This window comes from Podarcis raffonei, chromosome 10 (assembly GCF_027172205.1).
Source record: "Podarcis raffonei isolate rPodRaf1 chromosome 10, rPodRaf1.pri, whole genome shotgun sequence".
Classification (NCBI taxonomy): domain Eukaryota; kingdom Metazoa; phylum Chordata; class Lepidosauria; order Squamata; family Lacertidae; genus Podarcis; species Podarcis raffonei.
Genome location: NC_070611.1, coordinates 39,454,119 through 39,472,463, shown reverse-complemented (window position 1 = coordinate 39,472,463; position 18,345 = coordinate 39,454,119).

The following is an 18,345-nucleotide window of genomic DNA, read 5'->3' as shown; positions in this document are numbered from 1 at the left end:
GCAGGAAAAATTCTAAAATGTAATTTCCCCCAGTTTTAACGTAATCCTGCTTTTAATTTCATGTACTGTGCATCAAATGCTACAGAACAGATTGAAGCGGGTAGTAAAGTGTTGTTGCTTTATTTTTAAAAATGATGATTTTGTACTTGGTTAGGTTTTCATGGAATTTTGTCCACTGCCTTAGGTGGGTGATTGTGCCCTGAAGTGGAGTTTATACATTATTTTATAAATGAACAATGCATGTGAGTGCCATGTGTGCTTCAAGGCCTGATGGTCAATCTGGCATCCATCAGACTACAGTTGCCATCACTTCCAGCCAGTACAGCCATGTTCCCTTCAGTCCCAGCATCATAGGCTTAGGGCTGATGGGAACTGTAGTCTAAAACATCTGGAGGGCACCACATTGGCAAAGGTGGGCAAATATCTTTTCTCCCATATGTGCTGATGTGAATGCAACTGCTACAGGTAAATTGGTTCCCAGAAACCTCCATGCGTGTGTGCAATCTAGGGTGTGCTAATTGCTAAGAAATATTTAATATACTACGGTGATCTGTTTGCTCCCTTCACCAGTGGGTATGTGAATAACCTGATTTGCCTGCAGCCACAGGCATGCCAACACAATCTACTAAAGGGAAGAAAAGAATAAAGGAAAGCGTCCTATTTAATTTGAAACTGTTGCCGCACCCATTTCACACCTGAGTTTCTCGTCCTCCAGGCCAAATTAACTTACATGCTGTGCATAATTTTAAGGATGTGTTCCGCTGATGGAACTGTCAAGAAATAGCCCTTTCTTTCTTTCTTCCTTTCTTTGCTTTTAATGTTTGCAATTTTCCCTTTCACAGTTAGTGCTAAGCCCGTATGAATATAGTGCATTGATCCCATCTCGGTCACTGAAGATAAAGTTTGTCTTCCAGTCCTAGCAGCAGATGCAAAATCTACTGCAGCTGGGAATCCAGGGAAACAACACACACACACACACACACACACACACACACACACACACACTTTAAAAAGTGGCAGGTTTCTAATAGCAACAAATAGCCACCCCAATACCCCCATATTGAAGAAACTTTTTTGGCAATCGCTTGATCCACATGGAACTGGACCATGCACTTTGGAGTGAATGTACAAATCTGACTTTGAGACTTATTGATTGGCCCAGGATCTCAACATCTGTAGGATCTTTACCCAGTTCTGTACAAATGTGGATTATCAAAAGCCACCTTGCAGTGAGAACAGAGAAAACATCTCTTTGTTTCTCTAGGCTGCCTACACACATTTAAAACTCTTGACTTCCCTCAAAGAATTCAGGGGACTGTAGTTTACTACCAACGGATCCACAGTTCTCAGCACCCTACTGTTCTAAGGATACTATGGAGGAAGTCATGTGCTTTGAATGTAGGGTGCAGTTGGTTGGCCTCTGGGAAAACAAGATGGTGGACTCAATGGGCCACTGTTCTGATCCAGTAAGTTCCTCTTATGCTCTTATGCTGGTACTCTTCAAATACCTAATGAAGTGCCACACTGAAGAGGACAAAGCCTTGTTCTAGTCTTTCTCAGAGGGCAAAACTAGATATGACTGGCTTAAGTTACAAGAGGTAAATTTCAGGAGCTTAATGGTGAGAGCACTTCAGCAATGGAATCAATTACCAATTGATAATGGAGCCAATTGATGTGGTTGCCTTGTGCTGGGATAGGAGCATTCCTCTCCTGGAGTAGCTTCTGAGCCATTATCATCCACTGACACCAACATTAGGCCAGGAGACAAGGCTGATGGCAGGGTGTGCGTCAGAAACAGGCAAAGCATGGCTATAGTGCTGGCAGCTCCATCAGTTACTTCCAGATACTGCTGGACTGCAGCTCACATCATTCCTGACCATTGACCATACTAGCTAGGGATAATGGGAGTTGGAGTCCCACAACATCTGGAGGGCCACAGGTTGCCCACCCCAAGTTAAGGCAATAGCACAAAAGGCTGGCAATATGGGTAGGAGTACTGGGATAGTAGCCTTTCCTTTGCTCTTTCCACCTCCATTTGCCCTCGTAATTTTATCTCAGTTTACTAGAATTGGCACTCGTTTCTCCTAAGCCACTGCCAACTATATGTCATTTAATGTTAGTTAACCTCCCTGTGCTCCTGTCCTCTGTGTAAACTATTGGTGGGAACATTGTACTTTAAAAAAAATAAAAAAATGTGGCTTTGCCATAAGTAGATCTCAGCAGACTGAATTAATACGCAAGCATTTTCCTGTGTAATCACTTTGCAATATTTATCCAGGATGGTGCACTTCTAACAAAGTTAATTATTTATTGCTCAATCCTATTTCTTTTCTTGGAATGATATGCTGGAGGAGAAATCAAAGTCTATGCTATGCAATAGTTTGCACTGCAAATGTAATGCTAGCTCACCACCCTTGCCCTCAATTCAGGGTGGAATCCAGTTAGTACATCTTTGCCTATGGGTGGGCTTTTGATCCAGTGGGTGCCTTGGGTGGGTGGGAAGAAAATTTTGCTAATTCATCCTCCCCCCTGCAGCATACAGCACACACACCCATACCGGCTTCAGATTCCCTTTCAATCTACACCCCATCCCGAGGGACGAGGGTAGGGTGAGCAGGAATCATCCACCTCTGTCATTGGTGCTGTGCAATGCCAGGTCCATAAGCAATAAAACCGCCACCATGCATGACTTTTTTGTCTCGCAGGGGATTGACCTGGCTTGCATGACGGAGACCTTGGTAAGAAGGCGAAGTAGTCTCCTTGCATGAGATAACACCCCCAGGTTTCTCCAACCTCCACCAATCATGGATTGTGGGTCAGGGGAGGGGAGTAGTTCTTTCAGGGCTCTGCCAGCACCATCGATCCCTGGCATTGAATGTGTCGGTCTCGTGTGGGGTACCAAGGAGAGCTTGCTGATGACACTCAGCTCTATCTGCTGATGGACGGCCACTCCAACTCAGCCCCGGACATACAGCTTGGAGGCTGTGGCTGGATGGCTTTGTGGGAGTCGACTGAAATTAAATCCTTCAAAGACAGACAGAGGTCCTCTGGCTGGGTCAGGATGGCAAGGGGTTGGGGGACCAACTCCCTTCTCTTGCGGGGGCTCAATTAGTGCCAGTGCCTTTCGTTAAGAGTTTGGGTGTAATCCTTGATGCCTCCCTTTTCATGGAGGCGCAGGTTGCAGCAACAGCCAAGGCGGCATTTTTCCATCTTCGCCGTATCAAGCAGTTGGTCCCTTACCTTTCCCGCCCTGACCTAGCCACAGTGATCCATGTGACGGTCACCTCCAGGCTTGACTACTGTAACTTGCTCTACGTGGGGCTGCCCTTGAAACTGTCCCAGAAACTCCAGTGGGTGCAGAATGCTGCAGCGAGGCTCCTCACGGGGTCCTTGCCATGGGAGCATATTCACCCAGTGTTCTACTAGCTGCACTGGCTGCCGGTGGAGTATCGGGTCAAGTTTAAGATGCTGGTTTTGACCTTTAAAGCCCTATGTGGCTTAGGACTCTCGTACTTACGGGACCGCCTCTCCTGGTATGTCCCGCAGAGGACCTTAAGGTCCATGAATAATAATAGCTTAAGGGTCCCGGGCCCTAAAGAAGCCAGATTATCCTCCACTAGGGCCAGGGCTTTTTCAGTGATGGCTCTGACCTGATGGAATGCTCTGTCCCACGAGACTAGGGCCCTGCAGGACTTGATCTCCTTCTGCAGGGCCTGTAAGACAGAGCTATTCTGCCTAGCCTTCAATATGAATTAGCCGGATCCTCCATTCCATTTTCCCTTTCCTTTTTTATGAAGAAACCCTTCTGGGACCCCACATTTAAACTCTTCCCTGGTCTCCTTGCTGGCCCTAGTAGGACCAACTTGGCCAGTTAGCCCTGGTGATCATTTACTGACCCTGAATTTTAGAATTTTATTGACATTGATACTGCATTTATGTTGTATTTTATGTTGTTTTTATGCTGTTTTTAAGTTGCATTTTAATCAATGTTTTATTTTTGCTGTTAGCTGCCCTGAGCCCGGTTTTTAAAATGGGAAGGGAAGGGTATAAATAAATATTTATTATCATTATTTTTTATTATTAGATATCCCGTTGCATCACAGGTGCCATTGGGCACCCATAACCTGGGGCCCAAGTCAGCGCCCTTGGTATGTGTGGATAAGCTCAGAATTTCATGAAGGTTACAGCCTTAAGCTCCTTAGAGAAAAGGTTGAATTGAAATGAAATACTAATAATGTGGAAAAATTAAATGCTGCAGTATCATGAAAAGAAATTAAGAACAAGGTGCAGCAATTAAGTTGAACATATTAAGGAAATTATGTCAGTGCCAGCAGTTTTAAGACTTTACATCATTATTTTGTCTGCCTTCTCTCACCAGTGACCTCACACTTCCTCTTCCTGCTCTAAATATTACAGTAAATCATATCTTGAGCAGAGAATAAGCATGCGCCTTGTCAATAGCTTTTCAAAATGGCAAATGAAAGCTCAAATTCTCCCAGTTGCTAACTGCTATTTTGGGAACTGTTGGCCTGGGAATCATGATGCTTTAATGGCACATGCAGGTTACTAATGCCTAAATGGCAGTGAATTGCCAGCTGAATCATTAGGAAAGGAGTCAGGAAACCCCACATAGGTGAAACAATTGCAGGAAGTTGATGCAGCCATTAAGATGCTGTGGGGTATCCACCTTAGAATAACATAGTTCTGGCTTGATGTCACTATCAATTTCCATGTAAGTGGAGACTAAGGATCTTTAAAAAATAATTAAAAAGGCAAGGTCATCATTACGTCTGAGTAGTCTCATTGGTTTTCATTGTAATATCTAATAGCTGAAACCAACCTCATGTGGCTAAACATTAGTGGATTGGGCTTCCCACCCTTTCCTCCAAGGAAAAAAAAAGGGTACAAGGAGCTTCCTCTCATGCAGAGATAACAGTGATTGATAGCCACATCTCAGTGATGTAATGTGGGGGGAAAGACCTAGTAAACAGTGCCTATGGAGCCATGATGTGAAGTCCAGGGGAAGTTAAGCATCCTTAACTCTCATTGAAATAAGTGGGATTAATAAAAGGTAAAGGTAAAGGTACCCCTGCCTGTACGGGCCAGTCTTGACAGACTCTAGGGTTGTGCGCCCATCTCACTTAAGAGGCCGGGGGCCAGCGCTGTCCGAAGACACTTCCGGGTCACGTGGCCAGCGTGACAAAGCTGCATCTGACGAGCCAGCGCAGCACACGGAAACGCCGTTTACCTTCCCGCCAGTAAGCGGTCCCTATTTATCTACTTGCACCTGGGGGTGCTTTCGAACTGCTAGGTTGGCAGGCGCTGGGACCGAGCAACGGGAGCGCACCCCGCCACGGGGATTCGAACCGCCGACCTTTCGATCGGCAAGCCCTAGGCGCTGAGGCTTTTACCCACAGCGCCACCCGCGTCCAGTGGGATTAATACATACATGCAAAAAACTAAAATCCCATTGATTTCAATGATACTTAATCACACTTTGCTTCCTTTGTAATGTTCTCTTTGATTTTAATGGTAGCATCATATGCAAGAGACTTCCACTCTGGGTGGTGTATTATTTTTAAACAGGGCAGTGCCATTCTGAGCACCAGAAAGCCACCTGTGACCTCCTGGCCCATTCTCACCTCTGCGGCACTTGGCAGTGATAGTGAGGAAAACCCCTATCCAAACGGCTTATTCCTTTGGATACTCCTACATAAGGGACATCTTCTTGCTGGGCCTGTGCAACATAAGGCTTGGCTAATGTCAAATGCCCTTAACCTTCTGCTTTCCCCAGTTTTTGTGAGTCAACAAGCCTCTGACCATGGAGGCAAAGTGTAGCCATCTTGGCTAGTAGCCATTGCTAGCTTTCTCCTCCATCCTTATCCTCCATCCTCATCCTCTTATTCTAAATGTTTGAGAAAAAGGATGAATACTGAGGGCTTCTGTGTCAATCCTGACCATGGCGGTCATTATTTCTCATAGGTGAGGCATGGAAATGGCACTTCCAGACAGTTACAGTCCTCCAGCCATGCTGTGTGGTCCTCCAGCATCAGAGACTCCCTTAGGGGAGGTTAGCAGGAAGAGAAGAAAACTGGCAAGTGGAAGTGGGCAGAGATGTTTGGAGGGAATAAGAACCAAATGAGGTTGACAGAGATGAGGTGCCCAGAGACCTGTGGTGCAAAGAGATGAGAATTTGCTTTGAAGAGCATAGAGGTATGCAGAGAGATGTGTGGGGCAGGAAAGCTGGGAGATAAGAGAAAGGTGGCCAAGAGACTGTATGATAAGAGCATAAGGATATTATGGGGTGCAGGAAGAATAAAAATTAGGGAGGAGGGTGGTTTCCTATGGGTGAGAAAACAGGAAAAAAGAGGGCAGTGCCTATGAGATACAGTGGTACCTTGGGTTAAGAACTTAATTCGTTCTGGAGGTCTGTTCTTAACCTGAAACTGTTCTTAACCTGAGGTACAACTTTAGCTAATGGGGCCTCCCGCTGCCGCTGTGCCGCCACAGCCGTGTGGTTTCTGTTCTCATCCTGAAGCAAAGTTCTTAACCCGAGGTACTATTTCTGGGTTAGAGGAGTCTGTGACCTGAAGCGTCTGTAACCTGAGGTACCACTGTACAGAGAGTGAAATTTGGTTGCGCGTCAAGGCCCCATACCCCCTCCTTTGATGAATAAAGACACATGAACACCAGTATTCTAGGTTAATGGGCTAAGAAAGGCCACAACTTTATTGGTTACAGAATGTGAGTGGTATTGGCTTTAGGCATTGGACCCGAACTGACTGTATCTGACTCCTGACCACTATGTAGGAAGTCTCACAAGGGTTAACCACCAGTAGGGGGAGCCCTGTTGATGTACATCAACTTGGAGATCCCCTCAGGGTCACCAGAGAGGTCGTTCCATGGCCCTAGCCTCCACCCAGGCTTTGGACAGGAACCACGACCCCTGGATTCCTTTAACAGAATACCCTTCAAGACGAGGGGTAGGTGATGGCCACAACCTCCCCCCCCATAAACCAAGGTTTTCCAATGCCTAACCGCCAAACCATGTGATGATTTGCTATGAGGTAGGCAAAAACCAAGTGGCTGCTGCCAATTTGCCAAGTGGAAAAATTCCTACCAGGCCTCCTCAAGAGGCAACCAACCGAAGTCCATAGCAAGGTCAGGTGACTAATGCAAGAAAAAGGGCGGGAGATCCGCAGAAGCAAGGAGCATAAGGAAGAGCTCCCGGCCGCGCAACCGCTTAAATGTGGCAAACCACATCCCCCAGCCAGCTGGATTGGCTGGCTGCGGTCATGACATGGGCCAGGACTCCCCAATGACACGGGGGCTCAACACGAGGCCCACGTGCAACCCCTCCCCTCTGTGAGGAGGAGCGGCTTTGTGGACTACGTAATGGACAAAGAAGTGGAAGTGGGTTAATAACAATAGGGGCTCATAAAGCCCTGGAAGTACTGAGACGAAACTGAATGATATGAGGTTTAGAGGTGAAATGGGTAAAGGTAAAGGTAAAGGACCCCTGACAGTTAAGTCCAGTCATGAACGACTCTGGGGTTGTGGTGCTCATCTCGCTTTACTGGCCGAGGGAGCTGGCATTTGTCCGCAGACAGCTTCCGGGTCATGTGGCCAGCATGACTAAGCTGCTTCTGGCAAAACCAGAGCAGCACACGGAAACACCGTTTACCTTCCCACCGGAGCGGTACCTACTTATCTATTTGCACTTTGACACACTTTCGAACTGCTAGGTTGGCAGGAGCTGGGACTGAACGGGAGCTCACCCCGTCATGGGGATTTGAACCGCCAACCTTCTGATCGGCAAGCCCTAGGTTCAGTGGTTTAGACCACAGCGCCACCAGTTGACAGCAAACAGGTTAAAAAGAAAACATTGAGTTAAAATAGGCTGAATAATATATGCAGTTCTTTTTTTCTGGTGGGACGCAGGGGGCTGCATACCCCTAAATATTTTGTGAATCTTTGTACTGTTGTCCATTTAGTGTATTTATTTTCCCCAATTTGAGCTATAAAATGGTGGGTTTTTTGAGTCAAAATGAGAGTACCCCTAAACATTTTTAATAGAAAAAAGCACTGTATATATGAGTAACTTTGCTGCATAACTCTGAGACAAAAGCCATTTCTCCCTGCTCCCTCCAAATCCGTTATCATCTTTGCAATTTTTGAATAGGGCATAACTTGACCCCGGTACACTCTGGGGTTATTTGCTTCAGCAAAGGTCGATTTCTAGTATGAAACTGTATTCAAATATATAGCAGAAGGGAGTGAGAATTATATTTAACTCCTCATCAGAGCAGCTTGGGTTAAATTAGCCAATTAGTAAATGCAATCTGTATATTTTCCACCCATTAATAGAAAACCAGAAAAGGAAGCAACAGGAAGATAATGTCACAGATTTGTGGGTTAGCCAAGCCAATAACAGAGGGAGGCTGTCATCTCTTAGTAAAAGAGAAAAATGAAGACAAGTGACAGTGCTAATAAGTTTGGAAGCAATTGCTTAAAATGCTGGCATAAAGAAACTTATAGGGGAAAATGAGCATGGTCTGAATTGCCATAAAATACATATATTTAATTTATTTACTTTTTTTGGGGGGGGGGAGTTTACAATCAACAATCAAAAGTTCTGGTTAGTTAAGTTAGCACTGGTGAACCACAGGACTGAAGCTCAATAGGGATTCATGCCTCTATACCTGACACTTTTGCTTGAGTTTTGCAAATTGTGCTGTGGATTATATGAGTTTGCATTGTTTGGAGGTAAGCTGTTTTTGGAGCCCTTGAAGGCAGTTTGCATACGATGATGGTGAGGTTTGCTGTCAATAATAATAATAATGATCAGGCATTTCTTGCGTGGAATGTGTTCTGTACCTTCAACAATTTCCTTGCTATTTCCTGTATATTTTCTATTTTTAGTGTACGGATTTGAGGTGGGATTTTGAAATAGCTAGAAAAGCACAAAGAATGAAAAACAACAATTGTATATCTAGCAAAAATCTACAATACTGAAGACATATTGCTAGCATTTAATTTGTAAAACATGGAGATTTCTGTAGATTTTTCACAAGGTGAGCCTGTGGAATGCAGTGACTCAATCACATTTTTTCAGCGAACTGCAAGCATGAAGTATATTAAGAGAATTATTTGGCAATTCAGCTGACAATGGCAGTGACATTTCATGATGTGAAAGAGTGGGGAAACTACTATACTTCCTCACAGCACGAATAACATCCGAGTTACTGTCAAACATTTATTTTTATTTAGCAAGATTTAAATACCTCTCAATAAAAGCAAACTCTAAACAATTTGTTTGAAATAGGATAAGAGATTCATTAAAACAGACCTGGAAAACAGTTGGCACAATAAGATTATGAAAACATAGATAAAATCAAGAGTTTTGAAAACAAATATACATAATAAAACTACATGTTTCCGTAGGCTTGCCTAAACATAAAAGCCTTCAGCAGTCATTGATGACATTGTAGCTTCTAATTCTAAAAAATCAAGCCTGTTTTTAGAATAGGAACATTTCTTACATTAAAAAAAACTTAGCAGCTGCTGGTATTCTGCAAAATGTGTGTGTTTGATCCCAGCCCAGCATTCTCAATACAGTGGTACCTCGGGTTACATACACTTCAGGTTACAGACTCCGCTAACCCAGAAATAATACCTCGGGTTAAGAACTTTGCTTCAGGATGAGAACAGAAATTGTGCTCCGGCGGTGCAGCAGCAGCAGGAGGCCCCATTAGCTAAAGTGGTGCTTCAGGTTAAGAACAGTTTCAGGTTAAGAACGGACCTCCGGAACGAATTAAGTACTTAACCTGAGGTACCACTGTATAAGTTGTACACAATATGGGGTGCATATTTTTCAAGATCCCTGTGATGCTTAGCACGCTTAAGTCATCCTGGGGGCGGAAAATCCTTTTAACTTCCATTTCTATATAGGAAGAATGTTCCCCACCCCCAAAGCACTTCTTGAATTTACTCCTCGTCATCGTTGAGCCCCCTTCCAAACTCAAGGTTAGTGACTGAAAGGATTTCATCGCCCCACCCTCTCCAAAGTAGTATTGATCCTACACACCCTCCAAAGTAGTATTGATCCTGGCTACTATCACTTCATGCTTCAGTGCTTTTGAAATTCCCTCATTTCACTACAATGATCGCAAGCATGGAAGGGCATTTAAAGGGGCTAACAAGTAACCGATCTGTTGTTTAAGTTGCTCCTTTTTAAGTAAGCAGACTTAACATTCCATATGCACAAGTTCAAGTAAAACCAAGGCAGGGCTGGCAGGTGCAATTTGGCGCCCTGAATTGCTACATATACTGGACTATGGCCAGAGTGCTTGAAGCAAGTTCCTGTGTAAGACCTGATGCTATGCATCTGCAACAGAAATCTAACTTCACAGCTTTGAGTACAAACAAATGTACTCAAGTGAGCCAGCTACAAAATATAATATACTGGAATAGACTAGAAGCACATCGCTGCCTTCAGGCGATGACCACAATACATAATCTCCTCAGAAATGCAATTTACAGTTCTCCAAAAGAAAGAAAAACCTTAGGAACTAATTAATGAAACCCATGCAAAATAATGTTTCTTTGTCTCTTACTGTCCTAGCATTTATGTTTCCACAATATCTTCCATTCTTTGTTTACTATCCTTTCCCACGTGGCCTAGCTGAAAGTTTAACCCATTGGGGTTAGATTCAGGTTTTGTCTCTGTAAGGCTGTTTTAGCTATTTCTGTGGTTTGATAAGCAAAGGTTAGACAATGGAAAAGCAGTCCTTTTGTCCCCACCCCATGTAGCAGGGTTAGTGCCAGTGTAAAGAGGCTGGATGCATTATTTTATAATTTATTATCTTTATTAAATGTGTGTGCCACATTTGCCAAAGTCTCTAAGTGACTTAAAGGCTAAAGGGTAAAGGGACCCCTGATCATTAGGTCCAGTTGTGGCCGACTGGGGTTGCAGCGCTCATCTCGCTTTACTGGCCGAGGGAGCCGGCGTACAGCTTCCGGGTCATGTGGCCAGCATGACTAAGCCACTTCTGGCGAACCAGAGCAGCACACTGAAATGCCGTTTACCTTCCTGCCAGAGCAGTACCTATTTATCCACTTGCACTTTGATGTGCTTTCGAACCGCTAGGTTGGCAGGAGCAGGGACCGAGCAACGGCAGTTCACCCCGTCGTGGGGATTCGAACTGACGACCTTCTGATCAGCAAGTCCTAGACTCTATGGTTTAACCCCCAGCGTCCCCTCTAAGTGACTTAGCACAAGTTAAACAGGAAATACAGGTTGTTGTTGCTGTTTTTAAATATATATATATCAAAGACTGCAGTTACATAAGAACAGCAGTAAGTCATTCCTCCACTATAAAAACCTATACACAAAGCCTGAATTCTCTCTGTTGGCATCGACGGGGAGCAGGGCTCTTGTGCCTGTAGCAGCTGCATGGGAGGCAGAAATCCAAAAAGTTAACCCTTTTCTAGCAATGACACCCATCATTACTTGTGGGCGGCACCTGATTTAGTTTTGGTCTCTCAAACCCACATGCCAAAGAGGACACACATTTGCATTGTGATACAAAGTGTACGCAAAATTGTCCTTTCATTTCTTTTGCAAGTTCGGCAGAGGGCAGAGAATCCTGTTTACTGGCCCTCCAGGCCACAGGTTAGCCACCCCTGATGTACACAATTTGCTTTGAGAGGTGTGGCCACCCCATGAGTCTTATTATTACCTCAATGGGAGGGTGGTTTACCATCTTAGGCAGTGAATTCCTTTCTCATGAGGAGGTCGTTTAGCCCTGAAGGAAGCATTTATGAAGTCTTTTGAAGGGGGCAGTAGAAGAAGAGAATTTACCAAAAAAAGAAAATAATGTCTTTCTTCCTCACAACCCTTCCAACATTTCATATTTACTCTTTTTTTTACACATATATTTGATTTGTTGTACCAGCCGCAGCAGACCATCTGCTCATAACCGTATAATATATTTAGCTAACAGATGCATTTAAAGAAATGAAAGCATTTGGGTTCCAAAGCTTTTGCCAGTCCTTCACTGTCAGGAAAAGCGAAAGATATAACCATGTATCCTCAGCAAAAACTGACAAGAGTTCTAAAAGAAAACCTTTTGTACTTGCTTTCAACTCCAGTAGCTAGCTGTTGATGATCACTCTGTGGTTACAATTAGGGCACACATTTTAAACATGTATATAGCAGCTGGAAAGTGTGTGTGTGAAGGGGGAAGAAAACAGCAATGGGATCACAGGGGGTGGGTAGGGAGAGTTAAACCACCTGAAGCTGCTCCAGCTATGATCCCAACAAAAATCACCCCTGAAGGTGCTATTTGTAGCACAAGAGAAGCCCTCATTGGTGCAAATAGAAGCTTTAGTTCCTAAACAAACAGCAACACTGGGGAGGTGATTTTTATTAGGACCATGGTGCTGATGGGAAGGCTTAAACATCTCCTGTGGTCCCCCTGTTGCTTCCCACACCTACAGCTGCTATTTTAATTGTTCTTAATGTGCACATTAATTTCATTCAGAAAATGAACACCACGTTTCATTTGGCTCTAACGTATGAGGTGGCAAATATTGTAGATTTACTTGGACAAATAACAGCAGCATAGGGAGAATGATAATTTGTGCAGATACCATTTTGCTTAGGGGGGAAAGGCTCCTTTACTCAATCTATTTATGTCCTCCCTAATCTGCTGCAATAATAGGTAAAGAGCTGAATTTAAAGAAGTCCCTTATATTAGCTGAAACACACATACTTAGAATTTTCAGGTTTATATAGCCACTTAGAAGAGTGGGAGAGCATTTTAATTTTCTGATTTCCATTTGAAATCCTTGGGACTTACATTTCAGTAGACATGTACAGGATTGCATTTCACAACACTGCTTCTGATTATGCTGGTGAGTTTCCGTGGGTTCTCTAGATACAACAGAAGCTGATCTGAACACAAGAAGGCTGGGAGCTGTGCTGCCAACTGAGTAGGGTGAGCTGAAATTGCTTTACTGCCATATCTAGGCTTAAGCTGGGAAACAGTCTAGATGTAAGTTTAGAGGAAGATGTTTTTCCATGTTATTTTCATATCCTAATTGCTATTATGCTTAATTGCTCAATCTGCTTTTCTTTTAAGTTCTAGAACTATTACAGCTACTTTTCAAAAACAAATTGGGTTTTGGTTTTAACTTTGGCCTGATCTCTCGATATCCTTCCTATGCCAAATTGCATTGCCAGTGTAGTGAGTAGGCTTGGTCAGAAAGCTGATTTACACAAGTTAAAGGAATGCTTACTGGAAGCAGCCCTGAAATAACTATGGCAGCGGCAAAGCCCATGGGAGGAGCTAAACTACTACAGGCTGGAGCCTGTGCCATCTTAGAATATGCTATTGGCTCCACATTCCCTGTATTTAATCTTCCTGCCTCAGTGAATGCTAAGTGAGCAGCAATGAGGCGGGTAGAAAACACACTGCTAAGCACTAGCCTTAGCCTTCATTAACCCAAAGTGAAAAGGTGAAATTGGTAGCCTCTGTACCTACTAGTGAATACTGTCCTCCTACAACTGCCCTCCAAAAATGGTGATGTTGGGAGGGAGCACTTCCAAGAAGGTGCTGGTCATGCACCTTCATGTGTGAAGGTGACAGCATCTAGTCTAAGATGGAAGCTTGGACATGGTGGGCCTGGAATCTTGCCCATGCTAAGCAGCCTCCATTTGAACCATGAACCCAATGAGAGATAAGGAGAAATGTTAGCATGTGCATAAAGTCCTGGTTTATAGTGTTTCTAACTCTTCTGTCTTAATTATATTTATAGAAGAGGTGCATTGAGTAATGTTTGTTATTGCCTTCTCAGCACCTCCCTTCTGTCTCTGCTTGCATTTTTCACATTTCCTTTTTGGCAGACTTACATGTTTTAGCTTCGAAACTGCTGCCAAGCTGATAATGTGTGTTAATATACCATGAGATGAGAAAAAACCCACGACCTGTTTATTTTATGAAATACGCTTGAAAGTAAACTGCAGTGCATTTGCTAATATTCTGAAGTGTTCTCAAAATACTGCCACCCCAGGAAAGCCGAATAGTTTGGGGATGAACCCCTCTGAATTTCTGCAATTTACGGTACTTTCCTGGAAGAAAAGAAACTCTTGTGCCAGTTGATTCCTAAATGCCATGCATTAAATGGTGAAATCCTTGATGTGGTCTTAGCCACATCACACTATATATTTAAGGCAGTATCATGTGACTTTGAAACAGTCATGGCTCCCTTCCCCCCGAATTCTGGGATTTGCAGTTTGTTAAGGGTGCTGAGAGTTGTTAAGAGAGCCCCACTCCCACACAGAATTACAGTTCCCAGATTTCCCTGGCAAAACCGATTGACTCTTAAACCACTCTAAGAATTAACTTGACCTGAGGGCAAGAGCAAGAGGCATCATTTGTTGCTCAGCCACAGGCAGCAAAATGTCTTGGACCAGCCATTGTGAGTACATACTCAAACGAGTGTGCAATGTATCTGCTGGCATTGCCACATCTCTGCCCCCTGCCTCTGTCTTTGTCAGTTTCTTTCATTCATATGCAAGAATAGGTGTGAGTAGGAAAGCATTGAATCTGCTTCTGTTTGGAACTCTGAAAGTCCTTGTCTTCATAGAAACATCCACAAATGACCACTCTCAGCAGTAGATTTTTGTTGTTGTTGTTGTTTAGTCGTTTAGTCGTGTCCGACTCTTCGTGACCCCATGGACCAGAGCACGCCAGGCACCTCTGTCCTCCACTACCTCCCGCAGTTTGGTCAGACTCAAGCTGGTAACCTCGAAAACACTATCCAACCATCTCGTCCTCTGTCGCCCCCTTCTCCTTGTGCCCTCCATCTTTCACAGCATCAGGGTCTTCTCCAGGGAGTCTTCTCTTCTCATGAGGTGGCCAAAGTACTGGAGCCTCAGCTTCACAATCTGTCCTTCCAGTGAGCACTCAGGGCTGATTTCCTTAAGAATGGATGCGTTTGATCTTCTTGCAGTCCATGGGACTCTCAAGAGTCTCCTCCAGCACCAAAATTCAAAAGCATCAATTCTTCGGCGATCAGCCTTCTTTATGGTCCAGCTCTCACTTCCATACATCACTACTGGGAAAACCCTGCAATTTTGCTGCACCATAACCCTTCATTCACTTTTTAGGAAGAAAGATACAGACCTTTGTTTGTTGCACTTGTGCACATGCTGTAGAGGATGTTTGATGCAGAGGGTACATGCTTCTCACCTGGATCACTTGAAAGAGGTATTATTCCATGTCTGGCAACACATTTAGTATCACCAGGCCACTAATGTTCAGCACTGTACAATATTGCATGTAACCTAAAACTCTTTGCATCTGTTCTGCACCTTTTTGTATGGTGTTTGCGCCATGCATAAGGAAACGAAAGCTTTGGTTTCTGAAGACATGGATCTGCCTTTAAGGTAGGAGTGGGGAGCCTCCGGCCTGGAGGCCAAATGTGGACTTCCAGTCCTTTCTCTCTCTCCAAGTTACAGCTCCTCAGCCACACTGCTTTGCCCCCTCCTTGAGTAATTTTGCATGGCTGGAATGTGTCCTTGAACTCCGATAATGCATCTTGCTTGCCTGGATGAAGGGCAGAAAGGGGTATGTGGATGTGTGTAGAAACTAGCCTGCTTATTTACAGTTACATTTCTTGCTGTGCCTACTTTTGCTTCTGGCCCCACACACTAGTGCCATGTGGCCCCTCGAAGGTTGTGTGAGAGGAGGGTGGCCCTCAGTCTGAATAACCTCCCCACGTCCCGCCTGCACCACTTTAAAGTCTTTGGGGGAAAGTAATCAGTCATCAATCTCCAAGGTAGCAAACAAGATAAACTCTTTACTCAAAGGTGGCTTTCCCTAGTGCATTACTTCAAGTGTACTTCTTAAGAGGTTCAATAATGCACCTGACAACAATTCCACTTGTAAGAAAGGCTAAATTGGTTTAGACAGGCACAAGGAAGCCACAAACCTAATTGTCTTTACATGGAGTCTAGCAGACTCTACTATTTATATCTTATAAATATATTCTGATACAGTCTGATTCTGAGAACTACTTTAGGGATGGGTTCTTGATAAGTAATGTATTTATCCTACAAATGGTTTAGTCCAGAGGTTGTATCAATATGAATATCCCAGCAGGCAATTCGATGTCACAAAAAATAACATTCTACCAAGAGGAAGCTGTCTTATACTAGGTCAGATGAGGGTCAGATGGGATAATGTTGAATTGTACTACTCTGTGCAGCCACAGAACAGTGGTTTTGCCAGTGAACAGATCATCCTTATGAATGTGGTAATGAACCAGAGACTGTCATTTGTCATTATAATGATAATTTCTCTATTCCCTGAGCAGCAAAGGGCAATGTCTTGACTTTAACCTTGATTCTGGCCAGCTAAAAATGTGACATTTGAGTCTTTATTTTGTTGCACAATATATGAAATCTTAATATGTGTGTGCACGCTAGGGGAAAAAAATATGCTTTTTGGTTGCAGGTAATAGTGGTTTGCCTAAACAGTTTGCCTAAATCGTGGTGGAGTTTGGGTGTAAAATTGCAACATTCAGTTGGAATATAATTTTAAAACAATGTGTTATGAGCCATTCTTATGAACATGCATTGCTCTGCCTTGGTGGTGGAAGTGGTGGTATTGCTGTAGGATGAGAAACTCTCAAAATCTCCAGCAGAAAGGTCCCCATGTTCTCACCGCAAGATATCTCCATTGCAATGCGCCAGTGCTGGAATTCCACTGTGGTTCTTTGTGCTGCATTAGAGACCATTATGGCTATGATAGGAAGTAAACCTGTAGAAGGTACCTCTGTTTGCTCTCTGTGTCTTGCTAAGTGTCCGTATGTTTCCTTAAGATTAAACATAAGAACTCATCTTATTTATTTTCTAAGTTAAACATTGGTCTTAATGACCATAAACTTTCCCTCCCAGGCAGAATTGTTTGAGTTAAGTAGGCTATCCAGTGCACTGACTTATTCTCTTGGGGTCCTGAGGTCCAAAGTAGGTCATAAGTGAAACGGGCTTGTTGGTATAGCATCAGCCTTGTACAAAGTATCTGTTTGTTCGTATTACAAAAAACCGCAGACTAACTTTATACTTCCCATATTTTGAAACTGCCCTCATGGGATGTTATCTCTGTTCGGCTGGTGGTCTGTGGTCTGTAAAGTGGCCAGGGATAAGGCCTTTGTAACATTTATGAGAAACAAATGCTTTGGGAGATTTAGGGTAGCTTGGTGGGCACTTAAAGGCTAGAGAGCCAGTTCTTGTTTTCAGCAGGAATGCAAACTGGCCAAACAGATTTTTCAACTTCCGACTGTTAGCGAGACTAGAAAGACCTAGAATCAGGGGGGGGAGGGAGAAAACCTGGGTTATTTTTGCTTGTACCCCCAGTTTCTAAATATGCATATAAATAAATAAACAATGCCTACCAACTAGGCATTCTGCATGTGCTCAGAGGCATTTTGGGCACAGATCAGCAAAAGTTGAGTCTCACTGAAAAATGACAGAATGGACTTAGTTGCTACTGATTCACACAGATTTCAGTGTGTAGTGATTTCAATGGGACATACTCCCAAAAAACGTTTGCAAAAGATGTGCAGCCTTAGACTGACTTTTCCTGAAGTTTGCCCTTTGTGGCTCACATAAATTTGAGTGGCCTTTTAAAACAATCTGAGGCAAAAGCGCATGAAAAGATGATGGAAGGTAATGGAAAAAACTTGCACTCTACACATTGACACCCAAGTTGACTCTACTGATTACCTGGAAATTAGCGACAGGTAGAGAAATAAAGCTTGTTCCAGTACAGATAAGATTAACTTCTATTTCATCTGGGATCCCTTGTCCTGGCCATATTTGGTCTACTAGAACTTGCTGAATGAACAAGCAGGGCAACAGTGGAAACCAAAGCAAAACTAATGTCTTCCAAATGGATGTGTAATCAAAATAAACTACCATGGATAAGGTATGTTCACTGCTCTGTTCTAAAAATAGGAGTGTATTAAAATAGAGTTGAGGTGTGTGTTTTTCACAAAGTGTCCTGGCAACATGAAGTAATATTGCAGTGAGTAGTAATATCTAGGAATGTTAGGAGAGCTGGCCAGATGTTCTAAATTACTTAAATTATAAACATTGGCAGGAAAGAAAAAAAATGAAGGAAGCCTTTGCATCCTATAAATTTGAGGTATTAACTTCAGCAGACACATACAGCAAGGAGGGGGATATTTGAAGCATGGAAGAGAAAAATATTCCATGTACATAAAATATTGGGGAACGATTAAGGACAGTTGGGTGAGTTTCCATTATCAGCTTTA